Source organism: Pongo abelii, chromosome 7 (assembly GCF_028885655.2).
Source record: "Pongo abelii isolate AG06213 chromosome 7, NHGRI_mPonAbe1-v2.0_pri, whole genome shotgun sequence".
Classification (NCBI taxonomy): Eukaryota; Metazoa; Chordata; class Mammalia; order Primates; family Hominidae; genus Pongo; species Pongo abelii.
This window is the reverse complement of record NC_071992.2, coordinates 153,779,214-153,799,323: the sequence shown is the minus strand read 5'-3', so window position 1 is coordinate 153,799,323 and position 20,110 is coordinate 153,779,214. Positions and strand designations below refer to the sequence as shown.

The 20,110-nt window shown below is 39.0% G+C and overlaps 1 long non-coding RNA gene across 1 annotated transcript; it reads left to right on the top strand.

Moving 5' to 3' along the window:
* The first annotated feature begins 205 nt into the window (after positions 1 to 205).
* Positions 206 to 7,740, top strand: LOC112134720 (uncharacterized). The gene is made up of 3 exons (XR_002916087.2): positions 206 to 457; positions 6,682 to 6,803; positions 7,118 to 7,740. It is a non-coding gene; the product is annotated as an uncharacterized LOC112134720 (long non-coding RNA).
* Positions 7,741 to 20,110: the final 12,370 nt, after the last annotated feature.

Here is a 20,110-nt window from a genome sequence, read left to right as displayed (position 1 = left end):
TTCCACCACAAAAGAAATGAAAATGGCCTGTTCCTGCCTTAACTGATGGCATTATCTTGTGAAATTCCTTCTCCTGACTCATCCTGGCTCAAAAGCTCCCCTACTGAGCACCTTGTAACCCCCACTCCTGCCTGCCAGAAAACAACCCCCCTTTTTCCTTTACCTACCCAAATCCTATAAAATGGACCCACCCCTATCTCCCTTCGCTGAATCTCTTTTCAGACTCAGCCCACCTGCACCCAGGTGAAATAAACAGCTTTATTGCTCACACAAAGCCTGTTTGGTGGTCTCTTCACAGGGATGCGCATGAAATTTGGTGCCGTGACTTGGATTGGGGGACCTCCCTTGGGAGATCAATCCCTGTCCTCCTGCTCTTTGCTCCATGAGAAAGATCCACCTATGACCTCTGGTCCTCAGACCAACCAGCCCAAGGAACATCTCACCAATTTTAAATCCGGTAAGCAGCCTCTTTTTACTCTCTTCTCCAACCTCTCTCACTATCTCTCAACCTCTTTCTCCTTTCAGTCTTGGTGCCACACTTCAATCTCTCCCTACTCTTAATTTCAATTCCTTTCATCTTCTGGTAGAGACAAAGGAGACACATGTTTATCCATGGACCCAAAACTCCAATGCCGGTCATGGACTAGGGAAGGCAGCCTTCCCTTGGTGTTTAATTATTGCAGGGATGCCTCTCTGATTATTCACCCAGGTTTTAGAGGTGTCAGAGCACACAGGGATGCCTGCCTTGGTCCTTCACCCTTAGCGGCAAGTTCCACTTTTCTGGGGGAGGGGCAAGAACCCCTCAACCCCTTCTCCTTCACCCTTAGCAGCAAGTACTACTTTTCTGGGGGAGGGGCAGGAACCCCAACCTCTTATCTCTATGCCCCAACCCCTTATTTCCGTGCCCCAACCTCTTATCTCTGCTCCCCAATCCCTTATTTCCATGCCCCAACCTCTTATCTCTGCACCCCAACCCCTTATTTCCATGCCCTGACCCCTTCTCTGCTTTTCTGGAAAGCAAGAACTCCCCACCCCTTCTCCGTGTCTCTACTCTCTTTTCTCTAGGCTTGCCTCCTTCACTATGGGCAAGCTTCCACCTTCCATTCCTTCTCCTTCTCCCTTAGACTGTGTTCTTAAAAACTTAAAACCTCTTCAACTCTCACCTGACCTAAAATCTAAGTGTCTTATTTTCTTCTGCAATGCTGCTTGACCCCAATACAAACTAGACAATAGTTCCAAATAGCCAGAAAAATGGCACTTTCAATTTTTCCGTTCTACAAGATCTAAATAATTCTTTGTCGTAAAATGGGCAAATGGTCTGAGGTGCCTGATGTCCAGGCATTCTTTTACACATCGGGCTCTCCCTAGTCTCTGTTCCCAATGCAACTCATCCCAAATCTTCCTTCTTTCCCTCCTGCCTGTCCCCTCAGTCCCAACCCCAAGAATCGCTGAGTCTTTCTAATCTTCCTTTTCTACAGACCTATCTGACCTCTCCCCTCCTTGCCAGGCTGAGCTAAGTCCCAATTCTTCCTCAGCCTCCACTCCTCCACCCTATAATCCTTTTATCACCTCCCCTCCTCACACGGGGTCTAGCTTACAGTTTTATTTGGTGACTAGCCCTCCCCTACCTGCCCAGCAATTTCCTCTTAAAAAGGTGGCTGGAGCTAAAGGCAGAGTCAAGGTTAATGCTCCTCCTTTTTCTTTATGCCAAATCAGATAGCATTTAGGGTCTTTTTCATCAAATATAAAAAAACCCATCCCAGTTCATGGCTCATTTGGCAGCAACCCTGAGACGCTTTACAGCCCTGGACCCTAAAATGTCAAAAGGCCGTCTTATTCTCAATATACATTTTATTACCCAATCTGTTCCCGACATTAAATAAAACTCCAAAAATTAAATTCCGGCCCTCAAACCCCACAACAGGACTTAATTAACCTCACCTTCAAGGTGTGCAATAATAGAGTAGAGGCAGCCAAGTAGCAACATATTTCTGACTTTCAATTCCTTGCCTCCTCTGTGAGACAAACCCCAGCCACATCTCCAGCACACAAGAACTTTCAAACAGCACACAAGAACTAAACCGCAGTGGCCAAGCATTCCTCCAGAACCGCCTCCCCCAGGAGCTTGCTACAAGTGCCAGAAATCTGGCCACCAGGCCAAGGAATGCCCGCAGCCCAGGATTCCTCCTAAGCCATGTCCCATCTGTGCAAGACCCCACTGGAAATCGGACTGTTCAACTCACCTGGCAGCCACTCCAAGAGCCCCTGGAACTCTGGTCCAAGGTTCTCTGACTGACTCCTTCCCAGATCTTGTCAGCTTAGCAGCTGAAGACTGATGCTGCCCGATCACCTTGGAAGCCCCGTAGACCATCACAGATGCCGAGTTTTAGGTAACTCTCACAGTGGAGGGGAAGTCCTTCCCCTTCTTAATCAATATGGAGGCTACCCACTCCACATTACCTTCTTTTCAAGGGCCTGTTTCCCTTGTCTCCGTAACTGTTGTAGATATTGACAGCCAGGCTTCTAAACCTCTTAAAACTCCCCAACTCTGGTGCCAACTTAGACAATACTCTTTTAAGCACTCCTTTTTAGTTATCCCCACCTGCCCAGTTCCCTTATTAGGCCGAGACACTTTAACTAAATTATCTGATTCCCTGACTATTCCCAGACTACAGCTACATCTCATTACCGCCCTTCTTCCCAATCCAAAGCCTCCTTTGCATCCTCCTCTTGTGTCCCCCCACCTTAACCCACAAGTATAAGATACCTCTACTCCCTCCTTGGTGACCAATCATGCACCCCTTACCATCTCATTACAACCTGATCACCCTTACCCTGCTCAATGCCAATATCCCATCCCACAGCATGCTTTGAAAGGATTAAAGCCTGTTATCACTCACCTACTACAGCATGGCCTTTTAAAGCCTATAAACTCTCCTTACAATTCCCCCATTTTACCTGTCCTAAAACCAGACAAGCCTTACAAGTTAATTCAGGATCTATGCCTCATCAACCAAATTGTTTTGCCTATCTACCCCATAGTGCCAAACCTATATACTGTCCTATCCTCAATACCTCCCTCCACAATCCATTATTCTGTTCTAGATCTCGAACATGCTTTCTTTATATTCCTTTGCACCCTTCATCCGAGCCTCTCTTTGCTTTCACCCGGACTGACCCTGACACCTATCAAGCTCAGCAAATCACCTAGGCTGTACTGCTGCAAAGCTTCACAGGCAGCCCCCATTACTTCAGTCAAGCCCAAGTTTCTTCCTCATCTGTTACCTATCTCGGCATAATTCTCATAAAAACACATGTGCTCTCCCTGCTGATCATGTCCAGCTAACCTCCCAAACCCCAATCCCTTCTACAAAACAACTCCTTTCCTTCCTGGACATAGTTAGATACTTTCACCTTTGGATACCTGGTTTTGCCATCCTAACAAAACCATTATATAAACTCACAAAAGGAAGCCTAGCTGACCCCATAGATCCTAAATCCTTTCCCCACTCCTCTCTCTGTTCCTTGAAGACAGCTTTAGAGACTGCCCCCACCCTAGCTCTCCCTGACCCATCCAACCCTTTTCATTACACACAGCTGAAGTTTGGGGCTGTGTAGTCAGAATTCTTACGCAAGGACTGGGATCACATTCTGTAGCCTTTTTGTCTAAACAACTTGACCTTACTGTTTTAGGCTGGCCATCATGTCTCCGTTCAGCGGCTGCTGCTGCCCTAATACTTTTAGAGGCCCTTAAAATCACAAACTATGCTCAACTCACTCTCTACAGCTTTCCTAATTTCCATAATCTATTTTCTTCCTCACACCTGACACATATACTTTCTGCTCCCTGGCTCCTTCAGCTGTACTCACTCTTTGTTGAGTATCCCACAATTACCATTGTTCCTGGCCCAGACATCAATCCGGCCTCCCACGTTATTCCTGATACCACACCTGACCCTCATGACTGCATCTCTCTGATCCACCTGATGTTCACCCCATTTCCCCACATTTCCTTCTTCCCTGTTTCTCACCCTGATCACACTTAGTTTATTGATGGCAGTTCCACCAGGACTAATCGCCACACACCAGCAAAGGCAGGCTATGCTATAGTACAAGCCACTAGCCCACCTCTTAGAACCTCTCATTTCCTTTCCATCATGGAAATCTATCCTCAAGGAAATAATTTCTCAGTGTTCTGTCTGCTGTTCTACTACTCTTCGAGGATTATTCAGGGCCCCTCCCTTCCCTACACATCAAGCTCAAGGATTTACCCCTGCCCAGGACTGGCAAATTGGCTTTACTCAACATGCCCCGAGTCAGGAAACTATAAAATACCTCTTGGTCTAGGTAGACACTGTCACTGGATAGGTAGAGGCCTTTCCCACAGGGTCTAAGAAGGCCACCATGGTCATTTCTTCCCTTCTGTCAGACATAATTCCTCGGTTTAGCCTTCCCATAAGATTAATTGTGAGCCAATCCCATAATAAGCTTTTTTTCTAAGTTTTTTTTAAAAAAGAGCCATTAGAAAGCTAGCTTAGTTTCCCAAGCATCTAGAATAATAATGATGAAGATAATGATCATTATTATAGTAAAGATAAAAATAATAATGTCAATGTTAGATTGAAAGAGCACAATTTTAGAAAAAACCATAAAGCAATTGTATTCTTTCTCACAACTGCCCCTACAACCTTTTCTATTTGCTTCTTTTCCCTAATCCAATTGGATAAAAACTAAGGTGGTTTCCACCACACATATGGCCACTTCAAATAAAATAGTGACCTTTTATCACAAGAATGGTCTTAGCTCTGTTACTAATATGTCATGACCTGGGTCTCATTCAAACTCTGAACTTCATACACAATCCTCGATTCTTTTCTTCTCCAGCCTTGGTCAGCTGAAAGAAATCAGCCTGCAGTAGGAGAGGAAACTCTTAACTGCATCTTCTACAGAATAAAAGCTGAGGATGGGAGGAAAGGTAAGAAAGTGAGATAATTCTCATTCTATTGAAGGTGGAATTAAATTCTAATGCCCACAACGGGTGATTAATAAAATCCTCTCTGGCCTAGGGAAGGAGTCAAAGCTTACACTTTTTTCTAATGCACCATTTTTATGGTAACCTTGGAGACTCACATTACTGGGGATTTTTTATCCTCAATGATGCAAAAGCTATTGGTGCTTAAAACTCCCAATTCAAGCCCCAATTATTGTTGCAACCGATGTAGGTTTCAACCCAGATTGTGTATCTCATGCATGTGTATGTGACCCACCCTCCATGTATGTGAAATTAACAAGAATCATGAATCTGTGTCCATTAATTCATGGGAGTGCAGTTTCAACCTGCTATGTATGGCCATAGTCACTTCTATCTTCTCACTGCCCCTTGCGTTTCCTAGGTCTAAGTCCATTATGAATATACTTTGATCTCTCAGTTTGAAAGCACAGGGGGAACAGTATATCAGGCTGTCTGAACAATCTCCTTAGAACCTCTTTCACTTAACTTTGCATGATAGAACTCTGTGTCCAACATATCTCCCCATTGATAGTGGCAGGATACAAAGTAACTCTATATCTCTCCCGACAGGTATTCTATAAATCTGAACTTCTTGTCCTCAATGTTAACCCATTTTTGCCCTCAAATTATGTGTTATGGAGGGATCACAGTTTGTTTTTCAGCTCTTTCTGTGTAAGTCCTGTCTAGATTGTCTCCTAACACTCCTGAATGCCTGAATTTCTGTCAATTGTTTTCTTGATTCTTTAGTGAAACCTCTGCTGAACATGCCATTAAAAAAATTGTTTCAGCAATCAGATCATTTGCAGGGACATGGATGAAGCTGGAAACCATCATCCTCAGCAAACCCACACAGGAACAGAAAACCAAACACAGCATGTTCTCACTTGTAAGTGGGAGTTGAACAATGAGAACACATGGACACAGGGAGAGGAACATCACACACTGGAGCCCGTCAGTGGGTGAGGGGAAATGGGAGAGAGGGCATTAGGACAAACATCTGATGCATGCAGGGCTTAAAACCTAGATGACGGGTTGATAGGTGAAGCAAACCACCATAGCACATGTATACTTATGTAACAAACCTGCACATTCAGCACATGTATCCCAGAACTTAAAAAAAAAAGACATACACATTCTGTTCATAGCTAATAAAAACATACAAAGGAAAAGAAAACACAAAACCAATGCATATATGCTTTTATAATTTAAAGGGCCCTATCACATTCTCCTATTTATGTTCATATTTTGTTCTTTTCCTTTCCTTTCCTTTCCATCTTTCCTTTCCCTTTTTTAATTTTTTTTCATTTCAGATGGAGTTTCACTCTTGTTGCCCAGGCTGGAATGCAATGGCACAATCTCAGCTCACTGCCACCTCCTCCTCTCGGGTTCAAGCCATTCTCCTGCCTCAGCCTCCCGAGTAGATGAGATTATAGGCACCAACCACCATGCCCGGCTAATTTTTGTATTTTTAGTAGAGACTGGGTTTCACCATGTTGGTCAGGCTGGTCTAGAACTCCTGACTTCAGGTGATCCACCCATCTCGGGCCCCCCAAAGTGCTGGGATTACAGGCATGAGTCACCACCCTCAGCCCCATTTATATTAAAATTTTCACATTTTCTTTAATTAATCTGAAACTCAAATAATTTAATTAATCCCCAATTTCCTTAAGCCAACAGGTGGTGAAGCTGAGGCATGCACCTAGATCTCTATCTGCTAATTCTGCATATTTCCATTTTACCACTATGCCAAGCTGTCATGCAAATGTCGTTAAGTAGGACCTAAGCAGAGAAGGTGCTACCCTAGAACTAAAGAGGGTTCAGACTTGACTTTATAGGGTGCTGAGGGGGTGTGGTTAGAAAGGTGTGTACATTGAGAACTAAAGTCATTCTCAAATGTGGAATACACACCTGAGGCCCTTTGAAAAGCCCCTTGGAGTACACTGATATTGTGGTGGTCTGGATGCAATTTTAGGTTCTAACTCATGATTTAGGGTCAACATTTAAAGAAAAATAATTTTTATTATAGAAATAAGCTGGACAAATATGCACTCCTAGATGACTTTTGAGTAGTGATATCTCCTTGGACATTTTCATTGCTCTTGACAGATTCAAGGCTGCAGAGAACTAGTGCTGCCTTATGGTTTTCTCCCTGGGGAGTGCTTTGCATATGATGTCAGAAAACAAAGGGGGGCTCTGAAAACTCCTCCATCCTTGACAAGATAACGCAGAGAAAGGACCAAAAAAAAAAAGTGCCAAAGAGGGAAGAGGAGGTAAAAGGGAATGAGGCATGTAACACTGGCTAAATAAATCATTCTCATTGAAATTCCATGTCATCATAAGGTTAATGAAGATGGGAATGCTCATCCCTACCGTTTATGATTCTAGCTTTGCTCCTATGTAAAATTAAGGTACAGCAGGAGTTTGAGAACCTATTCAGACAAACTAGTTTTAAAAGAGTATTCTTTACTTACTAATTCAGTACATGTCTACTGAGTACTGCTGTGCTACCATCACTGGGCCAAGAACTGAGGATGCAAAAATCAGAAAGATGTGTTTTTTGCCTTCTAAAACATATGGTCTCAGGAGTTAGGACGCTAAATGGAAAATTAAATTACATCTTAATAGGAGCAATGGAATCATCAGGTGTATAACCTAGTAGCAGGAAGCTCAATGGAAATCCCAGATGTCCTTACAAAGGGCCACAGCATGCTTATGGGAGTGTCTGGTAACCTGAGACAGTCAGGAAGGTAGTTGCCAGGGGGTACAAATTTGACCTTGATTGCTGATGATCTCCTTCATTGGCAAGGATGGAAAGATGTAATTATTGGTACACTCAATATTATAATGCTAATTATAGGAATATTACCAAGAAAGTAGAGTAAATTTTATTTGCTCTTCAGGAGTAAAAAACAGACACTCTACATATAAAGACTTTGTGTATAGATCTTTTTTCCCCTTTTTGTCAAGTTCAAAAGAGTGAGTGAAGGTAAGCCCAAGCAATAACGTCTCTTTATTATTGATTTTAATCCTTCTTTTTATATTCTGAATATAAGCTGTTATATTTATTTGCTGTAAATATGTTTCTTAGTTTCTATTCTATGTGTTTTCTTAATGATGTCCTTAGGTGAGAAGAAATTTTAAATTTGATAAAATATATTTCATCGGTGGTTTATTGTTTTTATTGTGTGCATGTGTGTGTGTGGCATATCCTACTACAGGGATGTGAACATATATTTCCATTATTTCTTCTAGAGAAATGATTCTCAAATGGAGGCTATTTTGCCTCCCAGAAAACATTTGGTAAAATCTGAAGACATTTTTAGTTGTTACAAAAGAAGAGATGCTAACTGGCCAAAAATGTCAATCCTTCAGAGGTTGAGAAATCTTACTTTATAAATGTTATGCATAGGCCTATAATCCATCTTAATTTTGGAACATAGAGTGAAATAGGAGATAGGTGTATTTTTCAGCCTTAACTACTTTACTGCCATTACATTTAGGTCTTTATCCATCTTGAGTTGATTTTTGTATATGGAATAAGGAAGGGGTCCAGTTTCAATCTTCTGCATATGGCTAGCCAGTTATCCCATGACCATTTATTGAATAGGGACTCTCTTGGTCCCATTGCTTGTTTCTGTCAACTTTGCTAAAGTTCAGATGGTCATAGGTGTGCAGTCTTAATTCTCAGTTCTGTATTCTGTTGCATTGGTCCTTGTGCCTGTTTGTTTGTTTGTTTGTTTGTTTTTGCCAGTGCCATGCTGTTTTGGTTACTGTAGCACTGTAGTATAGTTTCCAGTTGGGTAATGTGATGTCTCCAGCTTTTCTTTTCCCCCTTAGGATTGCCCCAACTATTAGAGCTTTTTTTTTTTTTTTTTGGTCCCATATGAATTTTAAAATAGTTTTTCTAGTTCTGTGGAGAATATAATTGGTAGTGTGATAGAAATAGCATTGAATCTGTAAATTGCTTTGGGTAGTATGGCCATTTTAATGATATTGATTCTTTCTGTCTAGGAGCATGAGATATTTTCCAATTTGCAACTTCTTTGATTTCTTTGAGCACTATTTCATAATTCTCATTGTAGAGGTCTTTTACCTTCCTGGTTAGCTGTACTCCTAAATATTTTATTCTTTTGTGGCAATTGTGAATGGGATTAGCTTTCTGATTTGGCTGTTGGCTTGGCTGTTGTTGGTGTATAGGAATGCTAGTGATTTTTGTACATTGATTTTGTTTCCCAAAACTTTGTTGAAGTTTATCAACTGAAGGAACTTTTGGGCAGAGAATATGGGGATTTCTAGGTGTAGAATCATACCAGCAAACAGGGATATTTTGGCTTCCTCTCTTTTTATTTGAATGCCTTTTATTTCTTTCCCTTGACTAATTACTCTGGCCAGGACTTCCAGTACAATTTTGCATAAGAGTGGTGACAGAGAGCATCCTTGTCTTTTTCTGGTTTTCAAAAGGAATGCTTCTAGCTTTTGCCCATCTAGTATGATGTTGGGTGTGGGTTTGCAATAGATAGCTCTTATTATTTTGAAGTATGTTCCTTCAATGCCTAGTTTGTTAAGAGTTTTTAATATGAATTGATGTTAACTTTTATTGAAAGCCTTTTCTGTATCTATTGAGATAGACATAAAATTTTTGTTTTTAGATCTGTTTCTGTGTTGACATTTCTTGATTTGTGTATGTTGAAGCAACCTTGCATCCCAGTGATAAAGCCTACTTGATTGTGGTGGATTAGCTTTTCATATGCTGCTGGATTTGGTTTGCTAGTATGCTGTTGAAGATGCTCGCATCTATGTTCATCAAAGATATTGACCTGAAGTTTTTTTTGGTTTTTTTTTCTGTTGTGGCTGTGCCTGGTTTTGATATCAGGATGATGCTGGCCTCATAGAATGAGTTAGGGTCCCTCCTCTCCAGTTTTTTTGGAATAGTTTCAGTAGGAATGGTACCAGATCTTTATTATACATCTGGTAGAATTTGTAAATCCATCTGATCCTGGGCTTTTTTGTATGGCAGGCTTTTTGTTACTGATTCAATTTTGAAGTTCTTTATTAGTCTCTTCAGGAATACAATTTCTTCCTGGTTCAGTCTTGGGAGGTTATATGTGTCCAGGAATTTATCCATTTCTTCTAGGTTTTCTAGCTTATGTACATAGGAGTACATACGGCAGTCTCTGAGGGTTATTTGCATTTCTGTGGGATCAGTGGTAATGTCCTCTTTGTCATTTCTGATTGTGTTTATTTGGATCTTCTCTGTTTTTTTTTCTTTATTACTCTACTAGCAGTCCAGATATCTTATGAAAAAAAATAAAACAAAACTCCTGTATTTGTTGATCTTTTGTATGGTTACCCTCATCTCAGTTACTTTCAGTTCAGCTCTGATGTGAGTTATTTCTCATCTTCTGCTAGCACTGGGGTTAGTTTGCTCTTAGATCTCTAGTTTTTTCAGTTGATGTTAAGTTGTCAATTTGAGATTTTTCTAACTTATTGATGTGGGTGTTTAGTGCTATACATTTTTCTCTTAACACAGTGTTTGTTGTGTTCCAGATATTCTAGTATGTTGTATCTTTGATGTCATTCAAAGAATTTCTTGATATCTCCCTTAATTTCATTATTTACCCAAAAGTCATTCAGGAACAAGTTGTTGAATGTCCATGGAATTAGTTGGTTGTAAGCAAATTTCTTGATATTGATTTCTATTTTTATTGTGCTGCAGTCCCAGAATGCAGTTGGTATGATTTTTTTGAATTTGCTGAGTACTGTTTTATGTCCAATTTTGGGATAGATTTTGGAGTACGTGCCATGCACAGATGAGAAGAATGTATATTTTGTGTGTGTGTTTTTTTTTTCTTGCTGTCATGGGGAGTGAAGTGTTCTGTAAGTGTTCATTTAGTCTATTTGGTCAAGTGCTGAATTCAGGTCCTGAATATCTTTTTTAGTTTTCTGCCTTGGTGATCTGTTTAATATTATCAGTGGGGTATTGAAGGCTCCCACTATTATCATGTAGTTATTTAAATTTCTTTGTAGGTCTCTTAAGTACTTGCTTTATAAATCTAGATGCTTCTGTGTTGAGTGCATAGGAATTTAGGATAGTTAGGTCTTCTTGTTGAATTGAAAACTTTCCCATTATGTAATGCACGTTTTTGTCTTTTTCGATCTTTGTTCATTGAAATTCTATTTTGTCTGAAGTTAGAATAGCAATGCCTACTTTTTTCTGTTTTCCATTTGCTTGGTATATTTTTCTCCATTCATTTAATTTGAGCCTATGGGTGTCATTGCGTGTGAGATGGGTCTCTTGAAGACAGGGCAACATTGGGTCTTGCTTCTTTATCCAACTTGCCACTCTGTGACTTTTAATAGGGGCATTTAGCCCAATTACATTAAAGGTTCGTATTGACATTTGTAGATTTCCTCCTGTCGTCATGTTTTTAGCTAGTTATTATGCAGACTTTTTTGTGTGGTTGCTTTGTAGTGCCACTTGTCTCTGTACTTCAGTGTGCTTTTTGTTGTGCCTGGTAATGGTCTTTCCATGTTTAGCACTTTGTTCAGGACCTCTTATAATGCAAGTCTGGTGGTAATGAAATCCCTTAGAATTTGCTTGTCTGAAAAGGGTTGTATATCTCCGCTTATGAAGCTTAGTTTTGCTACATACAAAATTCTTGCTTGGAAATTCTTTTAAGAATGCTGAATATAGGCCCCCATTCTCTTCTGGCTTGTAGTTTTCTCCTGAAAGGTCTTCCGTTAACCTGATGGGGTTCCCTTAGGAGATGACCTGCCCCTTCTCTTTAGCTGCCAGTTACATTTTTTCTTTCATTTTGACCTCAGAGAATTCGATAACTATGTGTCTTGAGGATGGTCTTCTTGTACAGTATTTCACATGGGGTTTTCTGCACTTTCTAAATTTGAATGTTGGCCTCTCTAGCAAGGTTGGGAAATTTTCATGGATGATATCCTGAAATATGTGTTTTCTAAGTGGTTTGCTTTCTCTCCTTGTATTTCAGGGATGTCAATGTGTCATAGATTCGGTCTCTTTACGTGATCACATATTTCTTGCAGGTTTTGTTTACTCTTCTTTATTGTTTTTTTATTTTTGTGTGATTGAGTTATTTCATAGAGCATGTCTTCAAGGTCTGAGATTCTGACCTCGGTTTGGTCAATTCTGCTGTTAATACTTGCAGTTGTATTCTGAAATTCTTGAAGTGAGTTTTTCGGTCCTGTCAGCTCAGTTTGGTTCTTTCTTAAAATGGCCATGTTGCCTTTCATCTCCTGTACCATTATATTATATTCCTTAGAATTCTTAGATTGGGTTTAGACTTTCTTCTGAATGTCAATGATCTTTGTTCCTATCCATATCCTGAATTCGATTTTTGTCATTTTAGCCATTTCAGCTTGGTTGAGAACCATTGCTGGGGAACCAGTATGGTCATTTGGAGATAAGAGGACACTCTGGCTTTTTTAGTTACACCAGTTGTTGTGCTGGTTCTTTCTTGTCTGTATGGGCTGATGTTCTTCTATCTTTGAAGTTTGTCTTTTGGATGGGATTTTTTTTTTTTCTTTTAGCTTCTTTGATATCCCTAGGAGTTTGATTGTGGTATAAGGTGGGTTCAATCAATGGCCTACATTTCTGGTAAATTTGAGGGGGACCATAGCTTAGCTCAGCACTCCTGGGCTTCATTCTCTAACACTGGGGAACTGGTATGTGAAGCCAAGCTTTGTTCTTTGGCCCCTTGAAGTTGGAAAACTGCTGCCCTAGAAGGCCCAAAGTGTTCCCTGGCTGGAGGCCACCACACTCCAAAAGGTGGTGCCAGCCAACATGCTTTGTTGGCTGGTAGCAGTGGAATCCATTCTTATTCACTTGTACCAGCAGCAACAGCAAACGTGAAGTGCAGGCAAGGTTGGGTGCACAGACACCAATAACAATGGCACAATAAGGTGCACATACACCCCTGCTCCAGCAGGGAAGAGGAGGTGAGGTTTGCTTGTGCACATACTTATTGGCAAAACTATGGTGGCAGGTAGCCTTAGGTGAGTGTGGGTGTGCTGGCAAAGTGGCACAAGGGAGATTGCAGTTGAGGGAGATCCCAGTTGAGGAAGATGCAGTTGAGGGAGATAGGCTGGTGCACGTTGGTGGAGGCTGCTCTACTGGAACTCTCTGATGTAGTCAAGCATTGCCTGCCAGTGTAAGAACTATGATGCAGGCCCCCAGGAGGTGCCTTAGTTGGGCATCTAAGACTGCACTGCAAGTAGACACAGCCAGCTGGGGCCCCAGGAGAGGCCAGCAGACAGTAGGGCACTCAGGTAAAACTGGCCCCATCTCACAGGCAAGAATACCCTGCTCTGTTCAGGTCTGACAGGTTCCCTAAGGCTAGAATCTCCTATGGGATCATGACATGACTTGGGGGATGGGTGTCATTGGTTGTGCTCCCCTGAAGACATTCCCAAATCAAACACTCTAGGCTCTGCACAGGCAGGAGTCCTGCCCCTGTGCATCTGTGTCTACTAGCATCTGTGTCTACTAGCTCAAGTGTCTGTTGGGGTCGTGGGTCTCCTGCTCCCAGGATTCCAGGCGTCCATGGTAAGAGTGTGTTGCTCTTTGTCTGTTCAACTCATCCCTATCACAGGAGTCACTAGGGACCAGGAATGAGTCCTGCTTCATGTAAGGCCCATGAAGTTTACCCAGCTTCCTACCCCTTGAGCCCAGCATCTTTGTCCTCCCTCTGTCCACTCTCAATCCCTTCCTTGCAAAGATCTGCTCAGAGTGCACCAGTCTTCCTAGTGTCCTGGTCCCTTGGTGGCAGATGTTGCACCTGGATGCATCTAATCAGCCCCTTTCTGCCAGCTTCTTTTCAAATTTTCTATTCTTCATTATGTAATTTTGATGCTATTGTAAATAATGTTTTTCACTTAATTTTTTAGTTGTCGTAAAAAGTTTATGAAAATAAAATAGATTTCTGTATAATTGGTTTTATATCCTGCTAGATTTTTAGATTCAGTTATTCCTTATAGCAGTGGTTTGGTGTAGGTTGCTTAATATTTTTTATGTACACAAACATGTCCTCCAAGAATTTTTAAAACAAGTTTTATTTTTGTGTTTCCCATCTTCATAACGTTTACTTTTTTTTTAAACTTGTATTATTGTGCTGGCCAAGATCTCCAGTACAAGATTAATAGAATAAATAAGAATAATAAATAATAAATAATCTTTACCTTTTTCTAATCTTAGAGAGGAAACATTCAATCTTTAGCCATTAAGTATACTATTAGCTCTATGTTTTTTAATCAATTTCTAATTTAATCACAATTTTGTTAGAAAAATACTTTGTCTGGTTTTGTTTTGATCTTTAGGAATTGATTATAATTTCTTATATGGCTCATCTAGGTGAATGTCTTCGGTGTACTTGAAAAGACTGCATTCTGCCATTGTTAGGTATTTTGTTCTGCATTTGCTAACTATATCAAATTGGTTAATATTATTCTATAAATTCAAATTATATTGTATTGGTTGAGATACCTCTGTATTGATTTATGTCTACTCATTTTGTTAGTTACTAATGCATGAGTGTTAAATCCCCAAATAAATTTGTAGATTTGTGTCTCTCCTTAGCTATGTCAGTTCTTGCTTCATTTTTTGAAGCTTTATTATTGTGTGCATAATCATTTAGCATTGTTATATCTTTTTAATGAATTGAAGCTTTTATTTCTTCAAAATATTATTTTTTTATCCCTGATAATACTTGTTCTATTGAAATCTTATTTGTCTGATGTCAACATATCCAAACCAGGTTTCTTATGATTGATCTTTTCATGGCTTTCCTTTCTTTCTCATTTTATTCTTAACCTCATCTCTATTTTGTATCTACTTACCTGTGTTGTGTTTTGCAAAATGTCTGCAGACAAAAAGTCAAATTGAATGTAGGGGAACTTATTGAGTTTTCCTCCTTATTCTGCCCTAACAACAAGTAGAAAGCTGAACAGAATGAAACATCAATAATTGTTCCTGGAGCAAGAAAAGAGTTGAGGACACAGGACAAACTGCTACCCCCACGATTGAAGAGATAGATGGGTCAATACAGAGAGTCAGGGCTTCCCAGAGTGAAGACTCATGAGTAAAACCAGTGCTGGAGTAGGAAAACCTGTACTATAACTGAGGAATTGCTGAAGGCTTAGTAAGGACAAGTCTGAGAGTTAAAAACCCCAGGGGGGACACAGTCTTAAGGTGACTCCAACAATATTGTGATATTTACCTCCAGGAGCTTGATGAGGTTCTTATAGTAAATAGTGGAGAATAATCCCCTCATACTTCCAGCAGGGGGAGGGGAAATGAACCATTTAAAAATATTCCAGAGCATTCTGTTCTTCTTAACAAGGCCTGCTCTCAGAAGAAAGTAGTTAACCAGGACCTAACCTGCTGGGATACTATCAGAACCAAACTGATGTGGGGGAAATAGAATACACAACTCTGGTTATCTCTAACTTTCATGTGAGAGAAGGCAAATACCCAACTTCAATTTACTCTACCCGTCTTCTTCCATCTTTGGAAGGGTAAACAAATAAAATTAAAAATTAAAAAAAAAAGCCCTGAGAAACACTTGTGAAGTTAACAGTTCAGAGGCATAGGCTCGCTAAAAGACTGAGGTCCAATCGCAGGACTGTGGAACACTGCCCCTCCCCCTCCCTCTTGCCACCGCATTACCTAAAGCCTATTTATGGCAGTTTCTTTTACCCAGTACATTTTGTCCTTCCATTTAAAATATTACAAGGCATACAAGAAGGCCAAAAGCATAATTTATATAGTTAGAACAATATCAAAATCAGACGTGACAGGATTTCAAACAACTATAATTAATATCCCAACAGCTTTAATGGGTAAAATAGAAGGCATACAAGAACAGAAGGGCAATGTAAACACAGATGAAAATCTTAAGGAAAAAACAATGCTAAAGATATTTGTAAAAAGCCACCATAACAGAAAAATACAAAAAAAATCAACAATAAAGAAAAAAATCTTGACAAGGTCAGAGGAAAACATATATATTCCTCACTTATAGAGGAACAAAGAATTACATCTAATTCCTTAGAAAACATACAGCAAGAAAAGAGTAGAGTAAATCTTTAAAGTGCTGAGAGAGAAAAACTTCACCAACATAGAACTCTGTGCCCTGAAAAATTATCAATCAAAAGTGAAGAAGAAATAAAGACAGTCTCAAACAAACACAAATTGAGAAACTTTATTGCCAGTAGACATGCATTTCAAAAAATTTAAAAGTTATTGAGGGAAAAGAAAAAATGATATAGATCAGAAATTCTGACCTACCTAAAGAAAGAAAGAACATGGAAAAACAATGAGTGAAGGTAAAATAAAACCTTTTTTCTCCTATTAATTAACCTAACAGATAGAAGTTTCTGCAAAACAATAAGAGCAACAATCTATTTGATATATATTCTATGTATGTGTCTATATGTGTGTGTATGTGTATATGTATACATATTCTATGTATGTGTGTATGTGTGTGTATGTGTATATATATTCTATGTAAGTGTATATATGTGTGTATACATATGTAGTATATAAATGTACTGTAATTTCTTGCTCACTCATCTTTGTATTATTGCTGCCATTCATTTCATTTATAATAGAATTAAAATGGTACAAAGACGGGGGGAAGAAATTTGAATCACTTTGTTGTTATAAATACTTATATAATCTGTGAAGCAGTATGGTGTTATTTGAAAGTGGACATGGATTAGCTGTAAATGCACATTGAAAACTGTAAAGCAACAAAAAAAGTAAAAGAAAAATATAAATAATATGCTCCACATGAAATTTAAAGTAGTTTTTTTCCAATGCTATGAGGAAAGTCAGTGGTAGCTTGATGGGTATAGCATTGAATCTATAAATTACCTAGGGCAGTATGGTCATTTTCATGATATTGATTCTTCCTATCCATGAGCATGGAATGTTCTTTCATTTGTTTGTGTCCTCTTTTATTTCATTGAGCAGTGGTTTATAGTTCTTCTTGAAAAGGTCCTTCACATCCCTTGTAAGTTGGATTCCTAGGTATTTTATTCTCTTTGTAGTAATTGTGAATGGGAGTTCACTCATGATTTGGCTCTCTGTTTGTCTGTTATTGGTGTATAGGAATGCTTCTTATTTTTGCACACTGATTTTGTATCCCGAGACTTTGCTGAAGTTGCTTACCAGCTTAAGGAGATTTTGGGCTGAGACGATGGGGTTTTCTAAATATACAGTCATGTCATGTGCAGAGACAATTTGACTTCCTCTTTTCCTAATTGAATACTCTTTATTTTTTTCTCTTGCCTGATTGCCCTGGCCAGAACTTTTAATACTATGTTGAATAGGAGTGGTGAGAGAGGGCATCCTTGTCTTGTGCCAGGCATGTACTTTGCAGGGACATGGATGAAGCTGGAAGCCATTATCCTCAGCAAACTAATGCGGGAATAGAAAACCAAACACTGTGTGCTCTCACTTACAAGCGGGAGTTGAACAATGAGAACACCTGGACACAGGGAGGGGAACAACACTTACTGGGGCCTGTCAGGGGATGGTTGGAAGAAGGAGAGCATTAGGGAAAAGAGCTAATGCATGCTGGGCTTAATACCTAGTTGATGGGTTGACAGATGCAGCAACCCACCATGACACACATTTACCTAAGAAACAAACCTGCACATTCTGCACACGTACCCTGGAACTTAAGAAAATAAAATAATTACAAAGAAAGAATACTATGAACAATAATACACCCACAAATTTTATAACCTAGATTAAATAGGCCAATTCTTTCTTTTTTTATTTTTGTTTTATTTTTTTGAGATGAAATCTCACTCTGTTGCCCAGGCTAGAATGCAATGGCACCATCTTAGCTCACTGCAACCTCTGCCTCCCAGGTTCAAGTGATTCTCCTGCCTCAGCCTCCCGAATAGCTGGTATTACAGGCATGTGCCACCATTCCCTGCTAATTTTTGAATTTTTATTAGAGACAGGGTTTCACCACGTTGGTCAGGCTGGTCTTGAATTCCTGACCTTGTGATCTGCCCGCCTCGGCCTCCCAAAGTGCTGGGATTACAGGCCTGAGCCATTGTGCCTAGCCAGGCCAATTCTTTTAAAAACATGAGCTGTCAAAATTCACAGAAGAAAAACTAACAATCTAAATAGGCTTATATATAGTAAGAAATTGAGACAATATTTAATAATCCAAAGAAGAATGCATTAATCTTCACTGAGTTCACTGGTGAATTCTATTGAACATTTAAGGAAGAAATTATACCATTTTTCAATGTCTTTTGGAGGATAGAAATAGGGAATACTTCCTAGCTTATTGAAAAGGGCCAGCATTGCCCTAATACTAAAAACAAGACAAAGCTATTAGATTAATATACATTAACTATAGATTAATATTGCTAATGAACAAAGATACAAAAATCCTTAACAAAATACTTGCACAATGAATAAAAATAAATAAAAATAATTATACACCATTATCAAGTGGGTTTTATTTCAGGTATGCAAGTCTGGATCCACATTCAAAAATCAATTATTGTAATTTATTGCCTTACTATGCTAAAAAAGAAAATTACAACATATATTAATAGATGCAGATTTTTAACAAACTCCAATATTTATTTATGATAAAAATTATTGGCAAACTAGAAACAGAGGGAAAGTTCCTCAAATTTATAAAGAATATATATGAAAAACCTACTGCTAACATCTTCCTAAATAGTGAGAAATTCAAGCTTTCCTACTAAGAACAGGTACAAGACAAGAATGTCCCCTACACCACTGTTCTTCAACATCATCGTTAAGAAGACAAGAAAAGAAAATGTCTATGGATTGGAAGGAAGAAATTAAAAAAAATAATTTACAGCTGATATGATCACTTTTGTAGATAATTCAAAATAACTGACAAAAAATGAAACTGCTGGAAGAAATAAGTAATTACAGCAAGATTTCAGGACACAAGAATAATGTATTATACAAAAGTCAATCATTTTCCTATATTCCAGCAATGTACAAGTGGTATTTGAAAATAAAAACATAGGATCATTAACATTAACATCCTCCAAAATGAAATGCTTATGTATAAATCTAACAAAATATATGTAAGATCTATATGATTATGATAAAACTCTGATGAAATAAATCAAAAAAGAACTAACTAAATGGAAAAATATTTCATGTCTGTAAACAGGAAAACTCAATATTGTCAAGACATCAGTTCTTCCCAAATTGATGTATACGTTAAATGCAACCCCAATCAAAACTCCATGAAATTATTTTACTAATATCACTAAACTGATTCTGAAGTTTATAGAGGGGAGCAAAAGACTCAGAATAGCAAAGACAATCTTGAAAGAGAAGAAAAAAGCGAGAGGACTGACACTACTTGCTTTCAAGTCTTGTAAAGTTACAATAATCAAGACGGGATGCTAATTGTGAAAGAATAGACAGACAGATCAATGGCATGAAATAGAAAGCTCGGAAATATACCCACGTAATTATAACCAACCGTCCTTTGACAAAGGGGCAATTGCAGGACAATGAAGCAAAGTTATTCTTTTCAACAACTGGTTATAGAACAATTGGACATCAACAACAACAACAACAAAAAAAGTCTAGATGCAGACCTTATACCCTTCACAAAAATTAACTTAGAATAGATCACAGGCCTAACTGTAAAATGCAAAACTATAAAACTTCTGGAAGATAAAATAGGAGGAAACCTAGATGATCTTGGATATGGCAATGACCTTTCAGGTAAAACACCAAAGTTATGATCCATGAAAGAAACAATTGATAAGTTGAACTTCATTATAATTAGAAACTTCTACTATGAAAAATACTCTGTCAAAGGGATGAGATGACAAGCCACAGACAGGGTGAAGATATTTGCAAAAAAACAAAGAAAAATTCTGCTAAACGACTGTTACCTAAAATATACAAAGGATTCTTGAAACTCAACAATACAAATAAACTGACCCAATTAAAAGATAGGCTAAAGACCTTAAAAGACACATCACCAAAGAAGATTTATTGATGGCAAATAAGCATATAAAAAGATGCTTCACATCATATATCAT